Here is a 25567-nt window from a genome sequence, read left to right on the forward strand (position 1 = left end):
CTATCATTACTCTGAAGTCTTTTTCAGGTCGACTATTTCCTCTTCATTTGTTTGGTCTGGTGGGTTTTTACCTTGCTCCTTCATCTGCTACATATTTCTCTGTCTTCTCATTTTGCTTAACTTACTGTGTTTGTGGTCTCCATTTCACAGTCTGTGGGTTCATAGTTCCCATTGTTTTTGGTGTCTACCTCCAAGGGGTAAGGTTGGTTCAATGGCTTGTGTAGGCTTCCTGATGGAGGGAACTGGTGCCTGTTTTCTGGTGGGTGGGGCTGGATCTTGTCTCTCTGGTGGGCAGGACCACGGCTGGTGGTGTGTTTTAGGGTGTCTGTGAACTTTATTATGATTTTACATAGCCTCTCTGCTAATGGGTGGGTTTGTGTTTCTGTCTCGCTAGTTGTTTGGCATAGGGTGTCCAGCACTGTAGCTTGCTGGTCTTTGAGTGGAATTGGGTCTTAGCATTGAGACAAAGATCTCTGGAAGAACTCTTGCTGACTGAGATTACATGGGGCCAGGAGGTCTCTGTGGTCCAGTGTCCTGAACTTGGCTCTCCCACCTCAGAGTCTCAGGCCTGACACCATGCCAGAGCACCAAGTTCCTGTCAGGCACACAGCTCAGAAGAAAAAGAAGAAAAAAAGGAAAGAAAAAAAAATTAAATGAATAAATATATAAAAATAAAATAATTTAAATTAAAAAAAATATTAAAATAGAAAGGTAACAGGATCTTGGTTTGGTTGAGAGCAACGAAACCAATAAACAAATCCACCAATGATAACAGGCACTAAAAACTATACTAAGATAAACATAAAAATCAGAAACAAGTGAGTCACAGAGAGCAAACCCCATGTCTACATTTGCTCCCAAAGTCTACTGCCTCAATTGTGGGTTGACTCGTTGCCTCTTCAGGTGTTCCACAGATGCAGGGTACCTTAAGTTGATTGTGTGGATTTAACCCACTGCTCCTCAGGGTACGTGGAGAAATTTCCCTTTCCCTTCTTTGTTCGTACAGCTCCTGGGTTCAGCTTTGGTTTTTACCCCTCCTCTGCGTGTAGGTTGCCTCAGGCTTTTGTTCCCACCCAGACAGGATGGGTTAAAGCAGTGGCTGATTAGGGGGCTCTGGCTCACTCATGCCTGAGGGAGGGAGTGGTACGGTAGTTATAATTTGAATGAGGGGCGAGCCTGTGGCAGGCAGAGGCTAGCATGACATTGCAACAGCCTGAGGTGTGCCATGTGTTCTCCTGGGGAAGTTGTCCCTGGATCATGGGACCCTGGCAGTGGCGGACTGCACAGGCTCCCAGGGTGGGGTGGTGTGGGTAGTGACCTGTGCTTGCACACAGGCTTCTTGGTGGCTGTAGCAGCAGTGTTAGCATTTCATGCCCGTCTCTGGTGTCTGAGCTGATAGCCACAAGCTGAGCTCGTGCCCATCTCTGGAGCTCACTAAGGTGGTGCTCTGCTTTCTGTGGGCAGACAGGGAAGGAATCCCCTGTCCTCGTGCACCCTGAAACAATGGTCTCTTGCCTCTTAGGCAGGTCCAGACTTTTTCCTGGACTCCCTCTCAGCTAGCTGTGGCGCACTAGCCCCCTTTAGACTGTGTTCATGCAGCCAACCCCACTCCTCTACCTGGGGTCTCACCTCTGAAGCCCGAGCCTCAGCTCACAGCCCCCGCTTGCCCCGGCGGGTGAGCAGACAAGTCTCTCGGGCTGGTGAGTGCTGGTTGGCACTGATCCTCTGTGTGGGAGTCTCTCCGCTTTGCCCTCTCACCCCTTTTGCTGTGCTCTCCTCCGTGGCTCTGAAGATTCCCCCCCAACCACCCCCCGTCTCTGCCAGTGAAGGGGCTTCCTAGTGTGTGGAAGCCTTTCCTCCTTCACAGCTCCCTCCCAGAGGTGCAGGTCCCGTACCTATTCTTTTGTGTCTGTTTCTTCTTTTTTCTTTTGCCCTACCCAGATATGTGGGGAGTTTCTTGCCTTTTGGGAAATCTGAGGTCTTCTGCCAGTGTTCAGTAGGTGTTCTGTAGGAGTCGTTCCACATGTAGATGTGTTTTTGATGTATTTGTGGGGAGGAAGGTGACCTCTACCTCTTACTCCTCCGCCATCTTGAAGGTCCCCCTAGCTATATGTTTAGACTTTATCAATCCAGTGGTTGAAAAGTCATACCTCATCCTTTTAATTGTCTTTATTTTAATACTAAAGATTTTGAACATTTTTTTAAGCATTTCTTTGTTCATTTGAATGGTCCTTTTTGTGAAACAAATGTTTATGTACTTTGAATATTTTCTAGTTTAGTGATGAACTTTTTCTAACTACTCTGTGGTTGATTGGCTTAATATTTCTAGTTATTTAACTCCCTTTTCCTTCCATGAGGTTTGTTTTTACCCTCTCTTCTTAAATCGGACTTGACCACCTGATTGGCGTTGACCATGGAATGTGACTGAATGTGATGGGTGGTGCTGTGGAGCAGAAACCATGGGAGTCATTTATAGCCCAGCCATTGCTCTTTCTCTCTGTGCTACAGGAGCCTTTTCTCCTAGAGAGATTTACAGTGTAACCCAAGAACAAAAGAAATGTTCAATCTAAGCCATAGAAGTTTTGGGGATTGTTCTTTGATGCATTATAACCTTGCCTAAACTGATTGATAAAAATTCATAAAAAAATATTTCTATACATCATGAGCAGCAGTTCTTTAGGTTTCTTTATTGGGGTTTTGTTTTCCACACAGCATTTGCTTCCAACAAACTCAGCTACCAATGTAGAATTAAAATGCTCATTGAATGTAAGTTTCCAGTACTTCAGTCTTCATTTTTAGATTAGTACACAGTCTAACTTTTTGCTCCAATAAGTCTATGGTATTTAGATTTTTAAAAACTTTTTGACAAGATAAGTATTCATTGTAGATATTCTGTCTGATGATAGGTATACATTCATGGTTCTCTTTAAAAATTACAAGTAAACTGACACCTAAAGGAAAAACAAATAGAAAGCCCCATGTTATTTAATATCACTATAAAAGTTATTTTTGTAGGAAAAGGACACATCCTTGTTTATCTTTCCTCTCCAACTACCTCATTTGCATCTCCTTAGGTATTTTTAAAATACTTCCGCTGTAATCTGCTGAGCCAAATTCTCCTAATTTTATAGGACCCAGTTTAAGCTTTACTTTTTCATTAGTACACTTTTTTCCCTCTGTATTCTCATAAATCACTGTAGCACTTTTAGCTGGTAATTGGTATTTAACATTTTATTACAAACTGATTTAATGATAACTTGGTTCGTATTCACATTATCTTCCTAAAATTGTAATATCCCCGATGTCAGAATTCAGACCTTAATCTAAAGCACTCAAAATACTTAGCATAATACTAGACAGCGAAGAAATGGTCAATAAATTTAAGCCTTAAAACAGATGTATACATTCTTCATAGTTTCAATCTCATCACAAAGAAAATAGTCAGCACACTGTATGTTCACTCCTCATTCTAACTCACTTTTCATCCTTCAAAGTATTAAGTAAAAAATATGTGTGATAAATATGGAGGAAATAGTTTTATGACTGATTGAGAAATGACAGTAGTCATTAATTGGATTTGATCTAAAAGGGTTCCTACCAATTCAGCTTCATTATTTTTATTTTATGTAACAAAAATTTATCAAAGTAGGCATAACACCAAAAATTGTTATTTATGTAAAAAAATCTTTATCATTTTATCTAAGATAACATAGTATTGTAAAAGGGAAAAGCAATATGAGAAGATTTGTTATCTTAAAATTAAAGTGAACTTACAATAAAATATATGCTAGAAATAAGAAAATTTAATAATAGCACAAGGAAAGGACAATGGATAATAATGTTAGGGGTAATATCTTAAGTTAGTGTATCATATTTTCGTTATTACCATCTAAGTAACTCAATCTTATTAAAACTAAGTTAAAAATTGAAAAAAATAATTTTAAAATATTGTTTACAAAGACTTGCACAATATTGTTGAATCTTAATTTCAATAGAAATTTTTAGATACATCTCTTCGAACATCACATGCAAATGTCAAAATATTGACTCAGTGAGAAAATATATGAGAAGGTATTTGGGGCATTAATTTATTTTCATTTGAATTGACTCAGAGTGAAAGTCAAAATATTTGTGTTTAGGAAAAGAAAGTAACTGCAGTTTTTGTTCCAAAGTAGTTCATTTAAATAGAAGCCTCCTACTTATGAGTGGGCTGTATTCTAAATAGTGATGTGTAAATCAATTATTTGAACATTGGAATGTATTTTCCCTTGCTGTAATATAATAAATGGTGGCTTTGTTACTTATATAAACAGTTCCACAAACTCAGGGTGTGAATATAGTTAGACTTACTTTTTTTTTTTCTTTATAATTAATTGGCTAAAACTGTGCTCTGTTAAAGGGGTACCACTGTGAAATATAGAGAAGATGAGAAAAATAAGACTACAAACTGGGATGAAACATTTGTAAATCACATGTCTGGTAAAGCTCTTTTATCTAGAATCTGTAAAGAACTCTCACAACCTAAGCTTAAAAAATCCAGTTAGAGAATCTGAGAAAGAGATATGGATGGCAAATAAACACATGAAAATATGTTCATCATCATTTACCATTAGTGATATGCAAATTAAAATCACTATGAAACATCACTGCACACTTATTCAAACATTTAAATTTTTAAGAATGTGACAAAACCAAATAGTGGTGAGAAAATGGATAAATTGGATCATCCATACATTTCTAGTGAAAATACAAAATGGTACAGGCAACTCTAAAAAATAATTTGGTAGTTTGTTATAAAATTGTACAGGTACTAAGCAGACAACTCAGCAGTCATGTTCTTGGGCACTTATCCCAGAGAAATGAAAACATACATTCACATTAAAACCTGTACATGAATCTTCCTATTGGATTTTTGTAACAGTTCCAAACTGGAAACATTTGAATATCCTTCAGTGGGTAAATGTTTAAATAACTGTGCCATATTCACACCATGGAATTCTAGTCAACACCAAAAATAAACACAATACATGTAATAATTTAGATGGATTTCTAGGATATTATTATTGGTGGAAAACAATTTCTGAAGTTTAAAAACCATATGTTTTCATTTGTATAACATTATATAACGTTCTGGAAATTCTAGTGGTAGAGAACACTTTAGTAGTTGTCAGGAGACAGAGACTAGGCTTGTAAATATAAAGGGCTAGTATGAGGGAGTTTCCTAGTAGTGTTGGAAGAGTTCATATGTATGATGAAATTGTTTGGAACTATGTACCATAGTACTGCAACACCTGGTGGCTCAGCTCTGCTCTTGACAGTATCTACTCCTATCAAATAAATGTATTGAGGGGACGTGCTGGTTGTCTAAATATGACTGTTTATACTACAAGCATATAATTGAACTGCAGAAAGATTAACTCCTAAAAAAAGTGTACATGATATCACCCAGTTCTAGTATTATACAAGTTATGTTGCCTCTGGGGGGAAAAATCTTTCAAATTGTCTGAATATAATTATTACCGAGAAGATGTGAACTACCTATTCAGAAGGGGGAAACAAATGAGCAGCAATGCAAGATTCTGTAAACCTACTCAGAAGGATGTGCATGATATTTATTGCAACAATATTATCTATCTACAGAAAGATTGATAATAAATATTGAATCAGTAACATGTGTGATTAAATTAAAAACATGCTTCTGAAGAGTATAATATCCTGTAATTAATATACTACTAAGAAGATATATGATCTGATGTTGCCTTGATATCGAATTATTCATTTTAAATAAAATTGGCTTGACCTCCCATCTCTGTCCTGTGAAAAATCTGATACCCAGTATAGGATGTCTACTAGTGGCTTAAATTCTCATTTCCAAGGTCTGTTCTTATCACTTTCTTGTTCCCATTTTAATAATAATTGCACTTCCAGTAATGCCTGTAGCCTTCTCTATGCCTTATATTTAGCCAAATGTGAAACACATACCCACTTCCAAGATTTATTAAAAATACTGGGCACATTCTTTCTAGTATAATTTTAGATTTGATAGAAAATATAAACCATAGCAATAAAAATAAAATATAAAACATTCTCCATTCTTAAAAAGTCCCTGGCTGTGTATTTCCACAGAGGATTTCAGTGGAGTTGCTTTTCTCTCTTGTTATCTCTCCTTCTCTTCAGACTTGTTTTTCATCTCTGCCCATTCAAGCCAGGCCTAGAGAATGTTACTTCTATATGCATCCATATGCGTTGGACGTTTTTCTGAGCAGAGGTATTTTTCTTCATGAGAAGAAATCTGCAATGGTCTCTTATTTGTTTGTTTATTTATTTCCTATCTTGCTGTTAGGGAATTCTCAAACAAGAGCTATAGTTAAGTGATGTAATCCATTTAATAAAGGTCACATTTGAAGTGCAGTAGCTCCAGAATTAATAAATACTCCAATATGTGAATAGTGAGAGAGTGCACAGAATATGCAAATCTATACAACGGGAAATGTATTAGAGACTGTGGCAAGAATCTTTAACTCAGTACAACAGATAAATGGAAAAAATATATATATTTATTCATCACTTTCTATGTGCCAAGCAGTGTAAGAACATCACCTATTTTATTTTTTAAATCTCTACAACCACACTCTTCATTAATATTACTGTCTCTTTTAACAGATTTGTGAAAACTGGAAACCATGGTCCTATACTTAATAAAATAACAGAGCCAATAGTCTAAAAATTTTATTCTGATTACAGAGTCCACACTTGTATCCATAAATCAGGACTTTTTGGCTCTTTGTGAGAGTATTTCATTGATAAGATGGAATTTTTTAAATATTTTATTTCATGGAATCCAAAATAATTACCAAATGTTTAATTAGCAAGAAAAAATTTATATTAATGTGATATCAATTATTTGTGTAAGATCTGTCCTACTCTGCAAAGTCAGTATATAACCTTCCAATTCTTTGATTTAAGGGAAAGTAATTTATATGCATTTCTCCATAGTAAAATATGCAAAGTCTTCAGGAAGACAATTAGAAACTGCATTGAGAAATGCATGTTCAGTAACAAGAAACATATTGAGAGTGTACAAAAAGTCTTTCCTTTGTATATATTTTATTCCCTTCTTTGCTCTCACACACTTTATTATTACTCCTCTAGCTTCTAAATAAGATTGATTGGTGAGTTGATCACAGGGGTGCCTGAGCACAGATTGTGGGAAGTCTTAGTGTGACTCGGTATGCCATAAATCAAACAGCAGGTGAGTGGGAAACACAGTTCCCTGACTCACAAAATATAATAATAAAAATGTAAATAAATAAACTAGCCTCCTTTATTAGGAGATAACCAGTATCAGTAATAACTCTGATAATATATAGGATTCAGTTACACATTTTCCTTTTATATACAAATTTTAAAATATTTATAATATACAAGCTATTATACTAGGCAGCATGGGAGATTTAAGTGTGAAAAAACAAGGTACTTGTCAATGACATCACCATCAAGTAGAGGAAATAAAATCGAGCACTATAGCATAGAGTAGAAGTTAACAGCAAATGTTTAAGATTATTTGGAAGAGAAGAAATTTATGTTTTCTGAGGTAATGATTTGAAGAACAGAGAAAGATTCTTAGAAGGGGCTTCCATGCACATAATGATGAAAAACAATGGCATTCAAAGTGGAAATAGCAATGTGAGTATTGATCCTCCCATTTTCACGACAAAACAGGCTTCATTTCCTTACTCTCACTCAGTGTGGACACAATTTAGGCATCCATTGCCATAAATACTCTTTTCATTCATCATTCTTTCCATCCTGTTCTTTTGATTACTTAGTATGTGCCAGTCACTACAATAAGCTCTGGGAATAAAGAAGAGAGAGCCAAAGTCTCTGTCCTTAAGGAAATCTTAATCTAGAGAATCTTTTCCCATGTCAGAAATGCCTCTTCAATTTTCCCTCCTGTCCATTTCGTGGTCACTGCTTTAGTATATGTTATCATCACCTGTTCACAGAACTATTTTGACCAACAATTTCTTAGACTTCCCCACTTTACACCCACCTGTTGTTGAGGGTTTTCCTTGGCACTCTCTGTTGGCAGGAGAGGAAATCAAGCCACACTACTGAAATTAGGCAATCACTGAAAAAGTACATGGACCAAAATATAGACGACAATTATGTGCATAAATGATAGCAGAATACATGAAAAAAAATCCACATTATAATGTTCATTTCAGAGCTATTTCTAATGGTGAAATAAAAATTCAAATCTCCATCAATACTATGGTGATATAAAAAATAGTGCATAATCATTAAAAGTGACGATACCATTTGTAATTTGTGACCTAGAAAAGATGTCCATGATTTTTTTTTTTTTTTTTTTTTTTTTTTTTTTGCGGTACGCGGGCCTCTCACTGTTGTGGCCTCTCCCGTTGCGGAGCACTGGCTCTGGACGCGCAGGCTCAGCGGCCATGGCTCACGGGCCCAGCCGCTCTGTGGCATGTGGGATCTTCCCGGACCGGGGCACGAACCCGTGTCCCCTGCATCGGCAGGTGGACTCTCAACCACTGCGCCACCAGGGAAGCCCTCCATGATGTGTTTTTAAACGTGTGTGTCTATATGTTTGACAGAGATGAGAACCCTGAAGGAATATGTTTTAAATCACTAAAATTGGTTACTGCTGTGTCAAGGAATTATGGTTGGCAATTGAACATTCTTTCTAAGATCTTTATAATAATTCATCAAAATCCTAATATAAATATATATTGATTTATATATAAAACAAATATATTCATATTATAAAAATGGAGTTTTTACATACATAAAGATTAAAGCAACACTATTTTGTATAGTCAATGATATAACATTGGAGGTTATGTATACATAGGAAAATATACTTAGCAGTTTTTTAATTTACTTATCTGTATTAGAAAAAAATTCTGCCACTGTTTTTGATTAGATCATCATAATTGCATATTAAAGACTTTCATGGAGCTGGTCTAAATTGCTCAGCAAATTATAGGCATTATGATTTAGTCAGAAGTCTACTAGATATAAAAACCTGAAAAAAGATATTTTTACAGATTTAGGCTATAAAGATCTCTTTATTTCTCCAAGGAGCTTATAAATATTTAAAGATAAAAATGCTCTCTAACTGTGACAGATGATTTAGGTAAAATATTTGAAAAAACATTTAAATGATAAAATTTTCTGACAGTGATCAATAATACCAGGTTTCACATAACCAGGGGGGAAAATTAGTGTCAGTCAGAAGTTTAGCTAATAATATGGGATCACAGTATTAATATTCCTGGGGATAATTTTTTTCAAATTGTGTCATATTTTATCTGGTTTATTTTATCACAGAGCAGAAAAGTCTAATTTGTAAAGAAATCCTCATGAGGTGTTGGGAGGCTAAAAGAATCAAAATCTGAGTATACAAAGAGCCAAACAAGATCTACATGAACTTCTATCAATCCTCCAATCCTTTTCATAGTTTACATTATTGGGTGTTTTATTCTTTTCCCATCATTCCATTCAATTTAACTCTGGGTTATACTTGGGATTATGGTGATCTGGTTAGATTCTAACTCAACAAACAGCACAGTATTCTTCCACAACTTCCTTCCTTAGTTAAAACTCGACAGTTTCCAAGTTCAATTTTGTCTCCCATAACGACTTCCTCACATTCTTTCATGACTTTTGCCACTGTCATTACTCAAGCCCCTCTCTTTTCTTTCAAGACCTCAATTACCCACATGTTAGGTCACTTGCCATTGTCCCACAGTTCACTACATATTTTTTTTTTCTTTCTGTTCAACTTCAGTCATCTTTTTTCTACAGTGTATAATCTTCCATTAATGCATTAATGCTCTCCAATGTATTCTTCATCCCAGACATTGTAGTTTCCGTCTCAAGAAATTTGATTTGTTTTTTTTTTTTTCAGTAGCTCTAACTAAAATATATGTAATACAGTTACAATACTTGTTTTAAAGTTCTTATCTACTAATCTAACATCTGTGTCAGTTCTGGATTGGTTTCAGTTGGTTGCTATTCTCTTCATTATGGTTGATTCATCAAAATAGAGACTATATCCTCCCCGATGAAGCTCAGCCACAGAGAACTGAAGTGATATGTCGTATTGGTAGAGTATTCAAGAGTAATATTCCATGAAATACGTGTGAGGAGTTCTGTGTGATCTTGGAGTGGTTTTGGAAGACTTTTTGGTTGAGGAAAGACTAGCTGGCTCCTCCCTTAAAGTTCAAAGTGCATATTTTCCCCGATGGCAGGACACATATCATTTGAATAATAATGAAAAGCAGAAGAATTTATTTTCCTCACTTTTCTGTTGAATTTTTAGCACAATAACAGCTTGAGGAAAGACATACAATGATGTTCATTTAAAACAGTAAAACATTGAAAAATTAATTTCTAACTAAACTAAAACCCAATTGTGTGCATAAAAATGGTTGGAATATAATGCTTCCTTGGCAAGTGAGAAAAGGGGAGGACTTTGCTGAAGAAGTGTTTATCATTTGTCTTTTGTTTGCACATTTATTTCCTCCCTATATGATTCTGATAGACTGCATCAAGGATATAATTCTCTTTCTGGTGCTTGCTTTGATGTTAACCCTACAAACAGAAAGGATAGTGTATGTTTCTGTATAAACAGGTCAAAGATGGCCTAGAAATTAGTTCACATTATGCTGTCACTTACATCATATTACAAGATTCTTACAATAGCTAAGTAGCTAAGGTGTCAGCATTGATGTGGACTCACTATGCCCATTTTATAATTGGTGGATGTAAAGTTTAGAAAGGTTAAGAGCTTGCAATCATAAGATAAATCTGTGAAGGATTTATAAACAAGCCCAGAATTTCCAGTTTCAAATCCAGTATTCTGCCCTCTGCCTCAGCCATTTTTTTAAGTTTGCATGTTAGAGGCAGTAGGACTTCTACTGTTTTAGATAACATCAATGAAATACCATAATTGTACTCTTGATTATGTTTAAGATACCAAGAAACTTTAGTCTACATTCATTATTTTTAACTAAAAGTTTCAGTTTGAATATTAATTTTATTTAAATAATGTTCGTAGAAATTTTAGAGAGAAAATTAAAATTACTTTATGTGCAGAATACAGTCTCCATTTGCTTTGACAACTCTTAGTTCATGTATGCAAAATAAGTCTACCTTTTTGTATATAAAATTAAGATGCAATGCCAGGATATCATTGACTGCTTAATTAAAGCAATTAGGATTGTAGTGAATCATGGCACAACTTACCTTAAGAGGTGTGAGCAGACTACGTCACAGGCTATGATACAGTAAATAGTCATTGAGTTCAAAATACTTCCCACATAATAAAACATAAAGCATATTTGAGTGCTAAAGCTTCATTCATTCTTAACATTGTAGATGCATTTAGAAAAAAAGAAAAACCTTAGAGGTTACCTGCTCTTCAAGACTTGACTTGGTGCACATCATATAGAAGTACTTCCACATGCTGACTTATTACTCAAAACAATGAAGTACCCAATAGAAAGCATTTCTTTGCTTGGAGTGTCCTTTAATGTACCTGTCTTAGAAACCTTTGGTGGTAGTAGGTAGCTGACTGAGGGTTCAGGGAGATAGACCCTACCTGTGTCTCTATCTTTCTATTAGAGAGCTATTATTGCCTCTCTCACCTTATCTGAGAAGGGATTAGAAGACTGGTCACATTGCATTAGCATGGACTTTGAAATGACAATCTCGGAATCAAATTCCAGTCTCAGCATTCATTTCCCTGTAAATTAGGGCGGGGTGCTTAATTTTTCTGAGAGGCAGTTTCAGCAGTGATACAGTTATATCTGCCTCATAAACAGGAGCAGATCCAGATTTTATGGGACCTAAAGCAATACTTTTGGGAGTGCTCTTTAAGGAAAAGGATACAAAATAGGAATGGTTGTGAATATTTATTTAGAATTAACAAAAAAAAGCACAATAGAAATTTGAAGAAGCTGACAAATTCATCATACATTAAAAAAAATTCAACTCTCTATAATTAACTGCCAGACATATCATTTATTGTACTTTGGCTTTGGCTATATATTCTCTGATTATTTCTTTATAACACTTTTAAATTATTATTTTCTTTAGAGAGAATGCTATTCAATATTTCCACTAGCATGGTTGATTATTTTTAAATTAATAATGACAATTTACAAAAGGTTCTTTCAGTTTCACAAATAAGTATTGATTATGTCATGTGGATTTTAAAAATTATTTTGAAGCTTGAGAAACTTCCATTGAGTTTCTTTTGTATATGAGATATTTCAGATATACTTTCTGTAGTATTGCTATAGGTTTGTGTCCTAGAAACATAAGAATTTTATTAAATTTTATTTTACATAATTCTCATTTTTAAATGCATGATGTTTTTGTAGTCATATATATTACCAAGTATATGCCTGACAGAGAGAAATTCTCCTCTGATTTAGGCGCTGATGAGAACTAAATACTCTTCTTACAATTTTATACTTATGACTAAAAGAATATTCTAATAACAACAAAATCTTTTTTTAAAAAAAAATTATTTATTTATTTGGTTCTTCCAGATCTTAGTTGCTGCACGTGGACCCCTTAGTTGTGACATGTGAACTGTTAGCTGCAGTATGCATGTGGGATCTATTTCCCTGGCCAGGGATCGAACCTGGGCCCCCTGCATTGTGAGCACAGAGTCCTAGCCACTGCGCCACCAGGGAAGTCCCAAATCTTTTGAGCTCTGTCCTTTTCATACCTCTATTATTTACATATTTCTTTTGTTGCGTATCTCGGGACACATTTATATCCCATCGTGATCTGTGGCTGTAAAAGTTTGTGACATGATGATGGGTGACTCAGCACAGGGCCCGTAGGGGTACCCACCATTCCTATACAGTGGATTCAAAATGCCTTGACAGTACATGAAAGGGGTTTCATCTACTAAATACAAAGTTTATGTATCCCCAACTCAACTTCTGCTACCATCTAGCCAAGATGCCTATGGCTGCTTCAGTGTTCCCTGACACAAAAGGAGAGGTGTGACAGAGGGGAAGTTGTTGCTTGAAGAGATTATCAGTCTTAACTAACTGTTAAAATATTTTAATTGTATAAATTTAACATAATTATAGGGCCATATGAAACAACGGCTACTGTCTCACCTTTGAGTCTTTGTGAGCAAATGGCCCTGAAGTGTAAGATTCATTAGGTACCTGGTAAATCTTGTGGTTTAATGTTTACTGAATGTGTAAATTAAAGAGCGTATTCAACTGTATATATTTTGATATTATCCCCACAAAAGCTACTGACATATAATGCAATAAAGGAATACCACCTATTTTTCTATTTCAAATTCAGAAATTCTTATGCTAATTAGAAGCAAGGTTCTAGATACAATATTAATAAGATTCTTCTTGGTCCTCATCATCAATAAAGAATTGACCAAATATTTCCAGCTTAATTTTTTAAGTCAGAGAGTAACATTTTATTAAAATACAACCATATACATTTTAATTATAAACCTCAGATTAATAATTGATTAAAATATACAAACATCTTGGTAAAATAAAGCATTTTCTGATTTTTTCTGAAATTTCTTTTGACAATTTTATCATGAAAAAAATAACCTGTGATCATTTTACATCGTCTAAAGAAAATAATTTAATAAACCTATTAGGGAATTATTGAAGTTTTTATTATCCTGTAATAACTCCTTAATAATGAAAACATTCTCTTCCAAAGAATCTATTATTATTATCATTTTTAGAGGTCTAGATTTTTCGACTGAAAAAGATACACAACCTAAAAGTTGAGAATTATTTTATTTGACAGACAGAACTGAGGACTTAAGCCAGGAAGATAACTTCTCAGCTCTGAGGGATGCTCTGAAGAGATAAGGAAGGAGACAGGGTATATAGGAGTTTTTGCAACAAAACCAGGCAGTCTGAACAAGACACCAAACGATTACTGTTAATTAAAGAAAAATAGACATCTCAAGTTAATGAATTTAGTGCTTTTCTATGTATGGGAACATGCAAGAGTCTGGGCTCTTTAAAATCATTCCTTTGATATGCACCTCAGCTATCTAGGGCCAGTATCCTGTTCTTTTCCATCCTGAATCCCCTTAGGGTACACAGTCTGGGGCTGCTGCAGTGGCTGATGGCTAATGGCTTGATGGCTGCAACATCCTTTGTTTACTGATATGGTGGGTGACTTTCTTTGTAGACAATCCCCTGGGTGATGATTTTGCATGAATTCCAGAAATTCTGTAACATTTTTATCAGCTTCCTGAAATTCTGTATGTTAGAATTTGCCATTTCACTTGATAATCAATTTGAATTCCATTTCCATTATATTTTGTGATATCTAATATATAGAAAAGTTAGACTGGTCAAACAGACAGGGATACACACTATTGTAAAATAGGGACAGCTGATTTGGGGAAGAGTGTATCAGTCTGCTTGGATCACCATGGCAAAATACCAGACTGGGTAGCTTAAACAACAGAAAATATTTTGTCACAGTTTCGAAAGCCAGAAGTCTAAGGTCAAGGTGCAAGCAGAGTTGGTTTCTGGTGAGACCTCTCTTCCTGACTTGTAGATGGACACCTTCTCATTGTGTCCTTACATGGTCTTTTCTCTGTGAATGCATAGAGAGAAAAAGAGAGAGATCTTTGGTGTCTCTTCCTCTTCTTATAAGCACACCAGTCCTAAAGTGTTAGGTCTCTAGCTCTATGAATTCATTTAACCTTAATCTTCTTTAAAAATTCTATCTCCAAATACGGTCACGTTGGGGGTTTATGGCTTCAACATATGAATTTTGAGGGAACACAATTCAATCCATAACCAAGACTAATATAATGAATTCTCAGTTTATTAAAAATATGTTCATATTAATGTTATTTTGCTCTAAACTCTACATAATGAATATTTAGATAATAAATACCCACTGTACTGTAATTTTTCTTTCAACATGTTACATATTCACTCTTTTCTTGTCTGCATGTGTTCTAAAGAGAAGTCCAATGTAATTCTTATCTTTGTTCCTTTATAACCATAATTCTTTTTCTCTTTTTTCAAGATTTTCCTCTTTGTGTTTTTTTTTTTGTTTGTTTGTTTTTTTCGGTACGCGGGCCTCTCACTGTTGTGGCCTCTCCTGTTGCAGAGCACAGACTCCGGACGCGCAGGCTCAGCAGCCATGGCTCACAGGCCCAGCCGCTCCGCGGCATGTGGGATCTTCCCGGACCGGGGCACAAACCCGTGTCCCCTGCATCGGCAGGCGGACTCTCAACCATTGTGCCACCAGGGAAGCCCTCTTTGTTTAGCTTTTTTGCAATTTGATTATGATACACCTAGGTGTATGTTTTTTTGGTATTTATCCTGCTTGATGTTCTCTGAGCTTTCTTGACTTGTAGTTTGGTGTCTGTTACTAATTTTGGAAAGCTCTCTGTCATTATTTCAAACAGTTCATCTGCACCTTCCCTCTTTGTTCTCTTAGTATTTCTACAATGTGTATGTTTTACTTTTGAAATTGTCTTACAGTTCTTGCATGTTCTATTCTTTATTATTTTCATTCTTTCTCTCTTTTCATTTTAGAATGCAAAGTTTCTATTGACATATTTTCAAGCTCACTAATCCTTTTTCAGCTGTGTTCAATCTACTATTGGACCCATCAGAGGCATTTTTCATTTCTGTTGAAGTTTTTTTTCTAGCATTTATTTTTATTCTTTCCATCTCTCTGCTTATAATACCCATCTCTTCTTTCATGGTGTTCACTTTTTCCACTAGAATTCTTCACATATTAATCATAGTTATTTTAAATTCCTTATCTGATAATTTCAAAAGCTGTGTCTTTTCTGAGTCTGGTTCTGATTCTTGCTTTGTCTTTTTAGATTGTGATTTTCTTGCCTTTTGGCATGCCTTGTAATTTATTATTGAAAACTGGGTAATAGCAACTGAGGTAAATAGGCTTTTAGTGTGAGGTTTCATATTAATCTGGCTGGGCATTGGACTGTGCTTAATGATTACTATAGCTGTAGGTGCCAGAGGCTTCAAATTTAAGTGTCCTTGTTCTTGTCTTGCCTGTAGTCTTTGGACTTCCCCATCAGTTGCTCCTCAGTTAGTCTGTGTATTGCAGTTATTTTTTTTGGCTGTAAGCCACTGTTATTACACAGGAGTTCTTTTGCTGTGGTGGTAAGGTTTGAAGGATGGCAACAATTCTATAATCCTATGATTGCATCTCAGTCTTTTAGGGGGTAGGCCTGTGCACTTAGGCTGTATCCTTCATAGGGATTTCTTAGTTCCCCTTCTGGTAGAGTAGGCCTTCGTAATGGAGAACACTATGGGCATATTTTAATGGTTACCTTTGCCCTGCCCCTGCCAGTGTCATTAGGGACTATTTCTTGCCTGTTCATCTTGAAAACCTGGTGAAATCCCTGGATATAAAAGCCTGGAAAATGTGGGAGCCCCTCACAAGCCCCAGGGTTTCTCACTCTCAAGTCAATGCACATTAGCCTCCAGCAATTCATTAAGAGAATTTCCACTTAAATATTCCTACCACTTTATGACTCCAGGGCCTTCTCCAATAAACAGATCTCAGCTGTGACTCTGGATTTTCTTGTCTCCAGATTTCAGGACAGCAGTTTGCCCTGTGACCTCAGGACCCTTTTCCTGAGTCCAGGAAAAGTCATGGGTTTTCAGTGACTTTTTCCCCCTCATTTTCTTACTAAAGATAGGAGTAATGACTTCTAATCCCTTTACATAAAAGTTGGAGCTGAAACCAGAACTTATATTGAAATTTTGCTTCTCAAAAAGTTATGCCAACTTATAAATTATAGTGTATTAATTTGTAATAATAATAATGAATATCACTTGAGAACTTAGTTTGCATGAGGCATTGTGCTAAGTACTTATATGTCCTATTTGATAGAAACAATATGCAAAGTGGTTGAAGATACGTAGTTTGGAGCTAGGCTGCCTGGGTTGCTGAATCCAGGCTTTATCACTACTATGGGACCTTAGGGAAGTTACTTTTCTGTACCTCAATTTTATCATCTGTTCATGAGGATAATAATAAGACCTACCTCATAGAGATTCTATGAGGATTTAATGAGGTAACACATGAGCAGTGCCTCGTACATTGTGAGCGCTGTGTGCTTGCTATTATTACCTCATGTAATCACATGATAATCCCCTGAAATGAATATTCTTTTGACAGAGAGGAACAAAGCCACAGATGGTTTAAATTACTTGACTAAGTGCTCTTCAGTAGCCAGTCCAGATTCCTAAACTATACCTATGACTTAGAGATAATATAGAAGAAAAATCCCCCATCCTAATTTTCATAATTGGCCACACAATTTTTGTAACTTAATATAATGCTCCTAGCCTACAGAAATGGGTTAATGCTATTTAGAAATTAATTTTTTATATATGTGTAATCCAGATATTGTAGATTAGTTGTATGAATCTCAGAGCCCAGCCTAATCTGCACAAGTTTTGATCGGTAAAAAGTCTTTGTTGTAAAAAATATGAATCTGAAAGTGTTCCGATTGGGGCTCCTGCAGTGTCCCAATACTTTACCTCATCTGGTTAAATATTTGTTTTTTACAAGACCACTCATCAAATATTGAAATGATGGATAGCAAGATCATGCAGGGTTTACTGAGGGCTAGGCAATCTCAAGTCCCTCCATGTGTTCCTATTCAGTTCCCCAGGGAACCAAAATATTTATCGTTTTCATCTGATTCATCTCTTTTAGTTTGGAACTTTCCTTCCCATTGTTTTATTCTATTTGGGTACCTGTGCTTCAAATCAAGCAAGTGTGTTTTTTTAAAACCTCAGCTTGTACTGGCACTGGGAGTACCAGGCAATCACCAACATGATGAACAGGTTGTACGAATAATCAGTATTTACAGCATATGCAACTTCCAGCTTTCATATGCCTTTGTCATTATTGGCACAAGATGCCTCTCCACAAAGTTTTGTGCTTGCTGGTGGATTTTAGAGGTTGTTCTGCTTTCCCAAGTCTAACAGAAAACTGCAAAGCATGGTTTTCATTCTCAGGCAAACCATAAAACCTACAGTAAAAAAGAACAAAACTGCCTAACTCTTCTGAGAGGGATTCCCACTTGGTGAATCTTTAAAAGCTCGTAAATCCAGAAGTATATTTATTGCCTTTGATGCAGTTCTCTTCCAGGAGACTCCCCACCTTCCTCAGTCTCTTAAGTCCTGTATTACCCTTCTTAGATATACTGCACCCCAGTAGGATTTCTCTGAACTTTGGTAAAATCCCCACATACTAATAGGTCTTTCATTCCAACGGATATTCAGACCTCCTTCCCAAGCATTCGATTCCTTAGAATTTGGCCCCCAAATCCATTATTGTTTCAATATGTCTCATAATAACTTGAAGGAGACACAGTACTTAAACAGTTTTGACTTGCTGCTTTTTTTCTTTCTTTCCAGAAAGCATTACTCACATTCAAAAGAGGAAAAAAAAAAAACTAGTTTAAGTAAAAATGAGATACTGTGCTATGTGTCTGTGGGGGGTGGGGGGTGGGAGAGGGGTGCACATGCTTTCAAGTGTGTATGTACCAAATGGGATATTTTGACTGAGAAGAGGGATGAGGCTTTTATTTTCTTGGTGTGTTAAGTTAGGTGCCATCTTTCTCCCAGTAAATAAGTTTAAAATTAAACCAGGAATTTTGTTAAAGCCAATATGTCCCAGAAGGTAGCACATTATCCCTGTATATACATTCGAATTCAATTAATTTGTATAGTGAAGCTTGGAACTCCCCCAGCGAGTAAAGGGTCTTAAATACTTATCTAGTTAAGGTCAAAACATGTAAAAGGAAATAAAAACGTTTGCTATGGACAAAGGCGGGTGGGCAATATGGGTGGAGTTGATGGATATCTCATTGAAGATAAGGTTGAACCCAGAATGTTATAAAGGAAGGGGAAATACTGGGAGTGATGTGGATTCAGAAATAGGACTTCTTTTTAAACTGAAATATAATTAACTTACAACATTTTATTAGTTTCAGCTGTACAACATAGTGATTCAATATCTTTATGCACTACAAAATGATCACCATGATAAGTCTGGTTACCATATGTCACAATACAAAGTTATTACAATTATTGACAATATTTTCTACACTGTACATTAGATCCCCATGACTTATTTATTTCATAACTGGAAGTTTGTACCTCTTAATCCCCTTTACCTACTTTTCCCATCTCCTCATCCACTTCCACTCTGCCAACCACTAGTTTGTTCTCTGTATCAATGGGTCTGTTTCTATTTTGTTATGTTTGTTCATTTCTTTTGTTTTTTATATTCCACATTAAAGTGAAATAATATGGTATCTGTATTTATCTGTCTGTCTTATTTCACTTAGCAAATACCCTCTAGGTCTATCCATGTTATCATAGATGACAAGATTTCATTTATTTTTACGGTTGAGTATTATTCCATTGTAAATATATATATCTATATTTGGCTATTGTAAATAATGCTTCACTGAATACTGGGGTGCCTATAGCAAAGATAAACAAATGAGACTACATCAAGCTATAAAGCTTTTGCACAGCAAAGGAAACCATCAACAAAAAGAAAAGACAACCTAGTGGGAGAAGATATTTGCAAACAATATACCAGCATACCTCATTTTATTGCTCTTCACAGATACTGCATTGTTTTTTACAAATTGAAGCTTTGTGGCAACCCTGTGTGAAATAAATCTGTTGGCACAATTTTTTCCAAAAGTATTTGCTTATCTTGTGTCTCTCTGTTACATCTTGGTGATTCTTACAATATTTCCAACTTTTTCATTATTGTTATAGTTGTTTTGGTGATCTGTAATCAGTCACCTTTGATGTTACTACTATGACTTGCTGAAGGTTCTAACGATGGTTGACATCTTTTAGCAATAAAATTTTTTTTAAATTAAGGTACGTACCTTTTTTTTTTTAGAAATAATGCTATTACATGCTTAATAGACTACTGTATAGTATAAATACAACTTTTATATGCACTGGGAAACTAAAAAATTCACATGACTCACTTTACTGCTATATTTGCTTTATCGCAGTGGTCTGGAACCCAACCCTCAATATTTCTGATGTATGCCTGTATCTGATAAGGAGCTTAAGTCCAAAGTATATGAAGAATTCATACAGTCCAGTATCAAAATAAACCAAACAACCTGCTGAAAAATGAGCAGGCATCCTGAATAGATATTTTTCCAAAGAAGATACACAGATGAGTAACAGGTACTTGAAAAAGTGCTCAACATCACTCATCATCAGGGAAATACAAATCAAAACCACAATGAGATATCACCTAACACCAGTCAGAATAGTTGTTATCAAAAAGACAAGAAGCAACAAGGATTGGTGAGGATGTGGAGAAAAGGGAAACCTTATACGCTGTCAGTGGGAATGTCAGTTGGTACAACCACTATGGAAAACAGTATAGGAAGCTCCTCAAAAAATTAAAATAGAACTACCATACAATCTAGCAATTCCACTTCTGGATGTTCATCTGAAGAAAACAAAAACTCTAATTTGAAAAGATATATACATCCCAGTGTTCATTGCAGCATTATGACTTAAGCGCCCGAGTTTTTTGTTGTTGTTGTTGTTACTATAAAAAAGACTGCAGCTGGTTCTAGAACCCATGCTGAACTGGTTACCATGAGTGTGTGTGTGTGTGCGTGTGTGTGTGTAAATTAAAAGAATAGTCAGTTACACAGTGGGGCCTTTTTAGAATCTCAACTGATGGTGATGATGGCTGCAAATATTCCTCAGTATTTAATGGTATTTATCTTGAGTTATCAATTCATTGTTATTGAATTTGTTGAGCACTTGAAAGCTCCATTATGATTTTTTTCAAATTATGTGAAGATGGGTATTTCAGAAAAATATACATTGTGGGATAATCAACCAGGAGAGAAGCCTGGAGTCATTGAAAATTGAGGTTTTAATGAAGAGGTAATATTAGTTTTATTCCTGAGGTTATGAAGCCAATTCAAACCAGCTGTACCCTGGAAATGTATGAAACTATAATCAAAAAAGCCATGACAAGAAAAAATAAGTTGAGTATTATAGATGTCACATTTATCTTTGCTCTTGCTGACTTCTAGCAACTTAGAAAATCCATTAGGTGAGTTTTCTTATATAAGTTCACTGACACCACTGTCATAATCAGTGACAACTGGACAATTCATTCTTTCCTCATTGGTGTCTGAAAGTAATTCCTTTTTCTAGACGAGATTATAATTCACAGAAAAGCATATCAATCATCTACTGTCTTAGACTGTATTGTCAAGGTATCAGTTTTCACATCAACCAGACTTGAATTTTAATCAATGTACTAGTTCAGCAACATTGGATATGTTTTTCAACCTTTCTGATATGCCTGTTTTTTTGTCTATATACAAAGAATATAGTGGGATAAAAATTTTTAGAATGCAAAGGTCATGAATATTGAGCAATGAGCAAATTGTGGTGCAATGAGTGGTGTTTGCTGCGATTTAACCTACTGGCCTCTCTCTTCTTGTCAACATTATTCCCAAGGGTATTGTCTTGGCTACATATTAGTTCCACATTATAGGTTGTTGAAATTTTATACATTGAAATAGGGCACCTGGAAGATTTGTTTGTTTCTTTATGAAAAGAGGTAAATCTTTTCATTCTAGAGTTTTTCTAACATTCTGTAATAGTACTATTAGCATTAACTCCACACAAAATTGTCTTAACTTATACATCTTTTAAGTCCTACTTAATTTTCTGCTGTATTATTTAGAAGATGTTGAACCTGGCTTTATTGAATGTCAATTCAATGTAAGCTGGCGAGAACTGCCAAGTCATCTGATGTTAGGAAGCATATAATACAAATTTAACATAAAGCCATACAATTTGTATAGGTAACTAGATTTAAAACATAGAATCAGCTGTGATGTTTCATATCATAATCAGCATATGAAACAGTGAATTAGCTGATGCATTACTTTGAGCTATCATATTTAATGAGGATTATTTTTCATAAAGTTTGTAGCTGTGAAGAAAATTAATAAGGTTTTGAATAATGAATTCTTTTACATTTGGTAGTATTATTTTACTAATTGAGCTTTTTTTTCTTTGCTCACTGAGGTTGATTTCTTAAATGTAGAAACTTAAGCGATACATACATTTTTTGTACAAGATACTGATATTTATTTACTCCACTAGTACTTAATAAATATTAGCTTAGTACATAGCAAACCTACTAGACATTGGTTGATGATATAGAAAGATAATAAGACAAGTTGTATATTAATTAGCTATATGAAAGTGACAGTGAACATGGAAGTGGCCAATTTTGGACTGAGGATGGACTGAGGAATTTATGAATTTTAAACTTGCATAATCCTATAGTGGAATCATGACATATGGACTTAATTAGATTTAGCTACATATATTAAAAATACTGAGGCATAAATGAGAGAGTTTATTTTTGTTATACCTAAAACATTGTTGGTCAGGGGCTGCTGTGGTAGCCCCTAGTATCATCAGGGAACAAGGCTTTTTTCTTTCTGTTCTTTGATCATAAATTATTCATAGCTTCATTTATCAAAATTATTGTATCAGAAGGGCACCAAGTCAAAGGCCACAGGCCAGATCCACTCTGTCAAATTCTGCATATAATGTTGTGTTGGAGCACAGCCACCCCCATTTATTATGTGTTGTCTAAGGCTACTTTCATGATACAAATGGCAGGATTGCATAGTTGTGACAGAGACTATAGTCCTACAAAGCCAAACATTTGCTATCTGGCGCTTTATAAAAAATAGTTTGCTGATTCATGATCTAAGACAGTGCTATCTATTAGAAAAAGTGTAATGTGAGCCACATATATAGTTTAAATTTTCTAGAAGCCACATTAAAAAAGTAAAAATGAACAAGCAAAATTCATTTTAATAATGTAATTCTTAAATCCTTTATATCAAAAAATATCATTTCACCTTGTAATACATTTAGAAAATAATAATACATTTTACTTTTTTTTCTCTAAATCTTTGATATTTAGAGTATATTTCAATTTGAACTGCTCATACTTCAAGTACTCAATGGCCGTATGTTTCAAGTGGCTATCATGTTGGACAGAACAGGACAGATATATCAAAATGAGTACATCCATATCCTTTGCTTTCTTCATAGGAAGAAGAAAGAGAAGTTTTGAGAGGAACAAATAGGATAAATATAAAACAAATAGCAATATTATATATATATAAGGACACACTTGTATCAGTATTTACAATAAAGGTACATAAGTTAAAGATCTCCATTAAAAGGCAGAGGTCATCCAATGGATAAAAAGCAAGAAAAAATGATATGCTGCCATAAAGAAAGTGATTTTAAATATAAACATGCAGATTTAAAAGTAACATGCAGGTTAAAAGTAAAAGAAGAGAAAAAGATATACTATGCTAACACTAGTCAAAGAAGACTGGGATGATTACATTAATATCAGCCAAAATAGACTTCATTGCAAAAATATTACCAGGTGTAAAGAGGCTTATTTAGTAGTGATTAATGAGTTAATTCATCGTGGGAACATGATAATTATAAATGCTTTGGTATCTTATCCCAGAGCTTTTACTTCACTGACATTTATAGAACATTCCACCTAATAACAACAGAACACAAATTGTTTTCAAGTATACAAAAGTAAATTTACCATATGGACCATTTTCTAAACCATAAAGCAAATTTAAATAAAGTTCCATGGAATCAAATCACAGAAAGCATGTTTTAAGACAATTTGGCAATAATTAGAAATAAATATCAGAAATAAATTTGAAAAATCATCAAATATTTGAAAACCTAAATAATAGACTTTTAAAATGATAGGTCAGAAAAGCAATCAAAAATGATGATTAGAAAATAAAATGCAAATACAACATACCAAAATCTGTGAGATATAGATAAAGTACTGCATTGAGGAAAATTTATAGCATTGGATGCCTTTATTATAAAAGAAAAGGATCTCAAATTAATTTTCTTCCATTCTAAAAACGTTTTAAAAATATCAAATTAAGTCCTAAGTAAGCAGCAGAAAATAAATAGTAGAGGTTAGTATGAAAATAGAAAACAGAAAAATAATAAGTAAATCAATGAAACCAAAAGTGTGTCCTTCCAGACAGGAATTTAAATTGATAAACCTATAACCAGAGTAGGAAAAATAAGAGAAAAGACACATATTACTAATATAAGGAATGAGAGAGGTGAAGATGCTGCTAATTCTACTAGAATTAAAAATATACTAATGGAATATTGTCAATAACTCAATGCCAACAAATTTTACAACTTGTATAAAATGGACATTTCTTCAAAAATGACAAACCCAAAGCTCAGTAAACAATAGATTCGCTGAATAAATTTCTCTATATTTGTGGTTGAAAAGGTAGGTCCAGGTAGGTTCATTGGTGACATCTATGACATTTTAAAGAAGAATTAATATCAATTCTATAGAAACACTTCTAGAAAATTGAAGAGGTAGAAATACTTTCCAACTCCTTCTGTAAAATCAGCATTACTCTAATAATCAACAAAAGGTAAACTTTTCCACAATGGCACTGGATCAATTTGAGATAGATAGATAGATAGATAGATAGATAGATACATACATACATACATACATACATATATGCACTTTGATCCATATCTGTAACATATGCAAAAACTAGTCAGTATAGGCCTAATGGAAAAGAGAAAACTGTCAGACTTCTGGAAGATTATATAGGGGGATATTTTCATGATATTACTAAGGCAAAGATCCCTTTGATACAATATCATAAGCATGATCTCTCAAAAATTTATAAATTGGATTCATCAAAATTAATAATATATGCTGTTCAAAAGACACTATTAGAAGAATCAAATGACAAGCCAGAGACTGGAAATAATTACTTGTAGGTCACATGTCTGACCAAAGGACTTATCTTTGGGCTGTATAGAGAATTCTCAAAACTTAAAAAAGATTACTAAAAAAAGAAATATTTAAACATACATATTATAGAAGAAGATATGTGGCTATTAAATAAGCACATAATAATGTATGCAACAGTATTAGTCCTTAAGGAAATGCAAAATAAAACTATGATAAGGTATTACAACACACTTAATAGATTGTCTAAGACTGAAAAAGACTGACTGTATGGAGGTCAGGAGGTTGTGAAGGAACCAGAACTCTCATGCAATGCTGGTGGAATGTACATGGTACAAGTACTTAGAAAAGGCTTTGAATATTTCATGAAAGGTTATACATACACCTTCCATACTACCCAACAATTTCACGCCTAAATATTTACCGAAAGGAAATCAAGGCATATATTTACATAAATATTTGTATACAAAATTTATAGCATCTGTATTTGCCAAAAAATGGATACAACAAATGTCTGTCTGTAGATGAATTGACAGATTGTGGTATGGCCATAATTGAAGTACTGTATTACTGAAGAATAAAAAGGAATAAACTATCAGTATATACTAAAGATGGATAAAAACTA

At 34.7% G+C, this 25567-nt stretch overlaps 1 protein-coding gene across 28 annotated transcripts in view; it reads left to right on the forward strand.

Annotated features, from left to right (window-relative positions):
• The window catches only part of LOC307189655 (uncharacterized protein), a 2229222-nt gene that overhangs the window by 1098642 nt on the left and 1105013 nt on the right, over window positions 1–25567 (forward strand). The gene's annotated exons all lie outside the window — the stretch shown is intronic.

The sequence above is a fragment of the Stenella coeruleoalba genome (assembly GCF_951394435.1).
Source record: "Stenella coeruleoalba genome assembly, chromosome: 7".
NCBI classification, from domain to species: domain Eukaryota; kingdom Metazoa; phylum Chordata; class Mammalia; order Artiodactyla; family Delphinidae; genus Stenella; species Stenella coeruleoalba.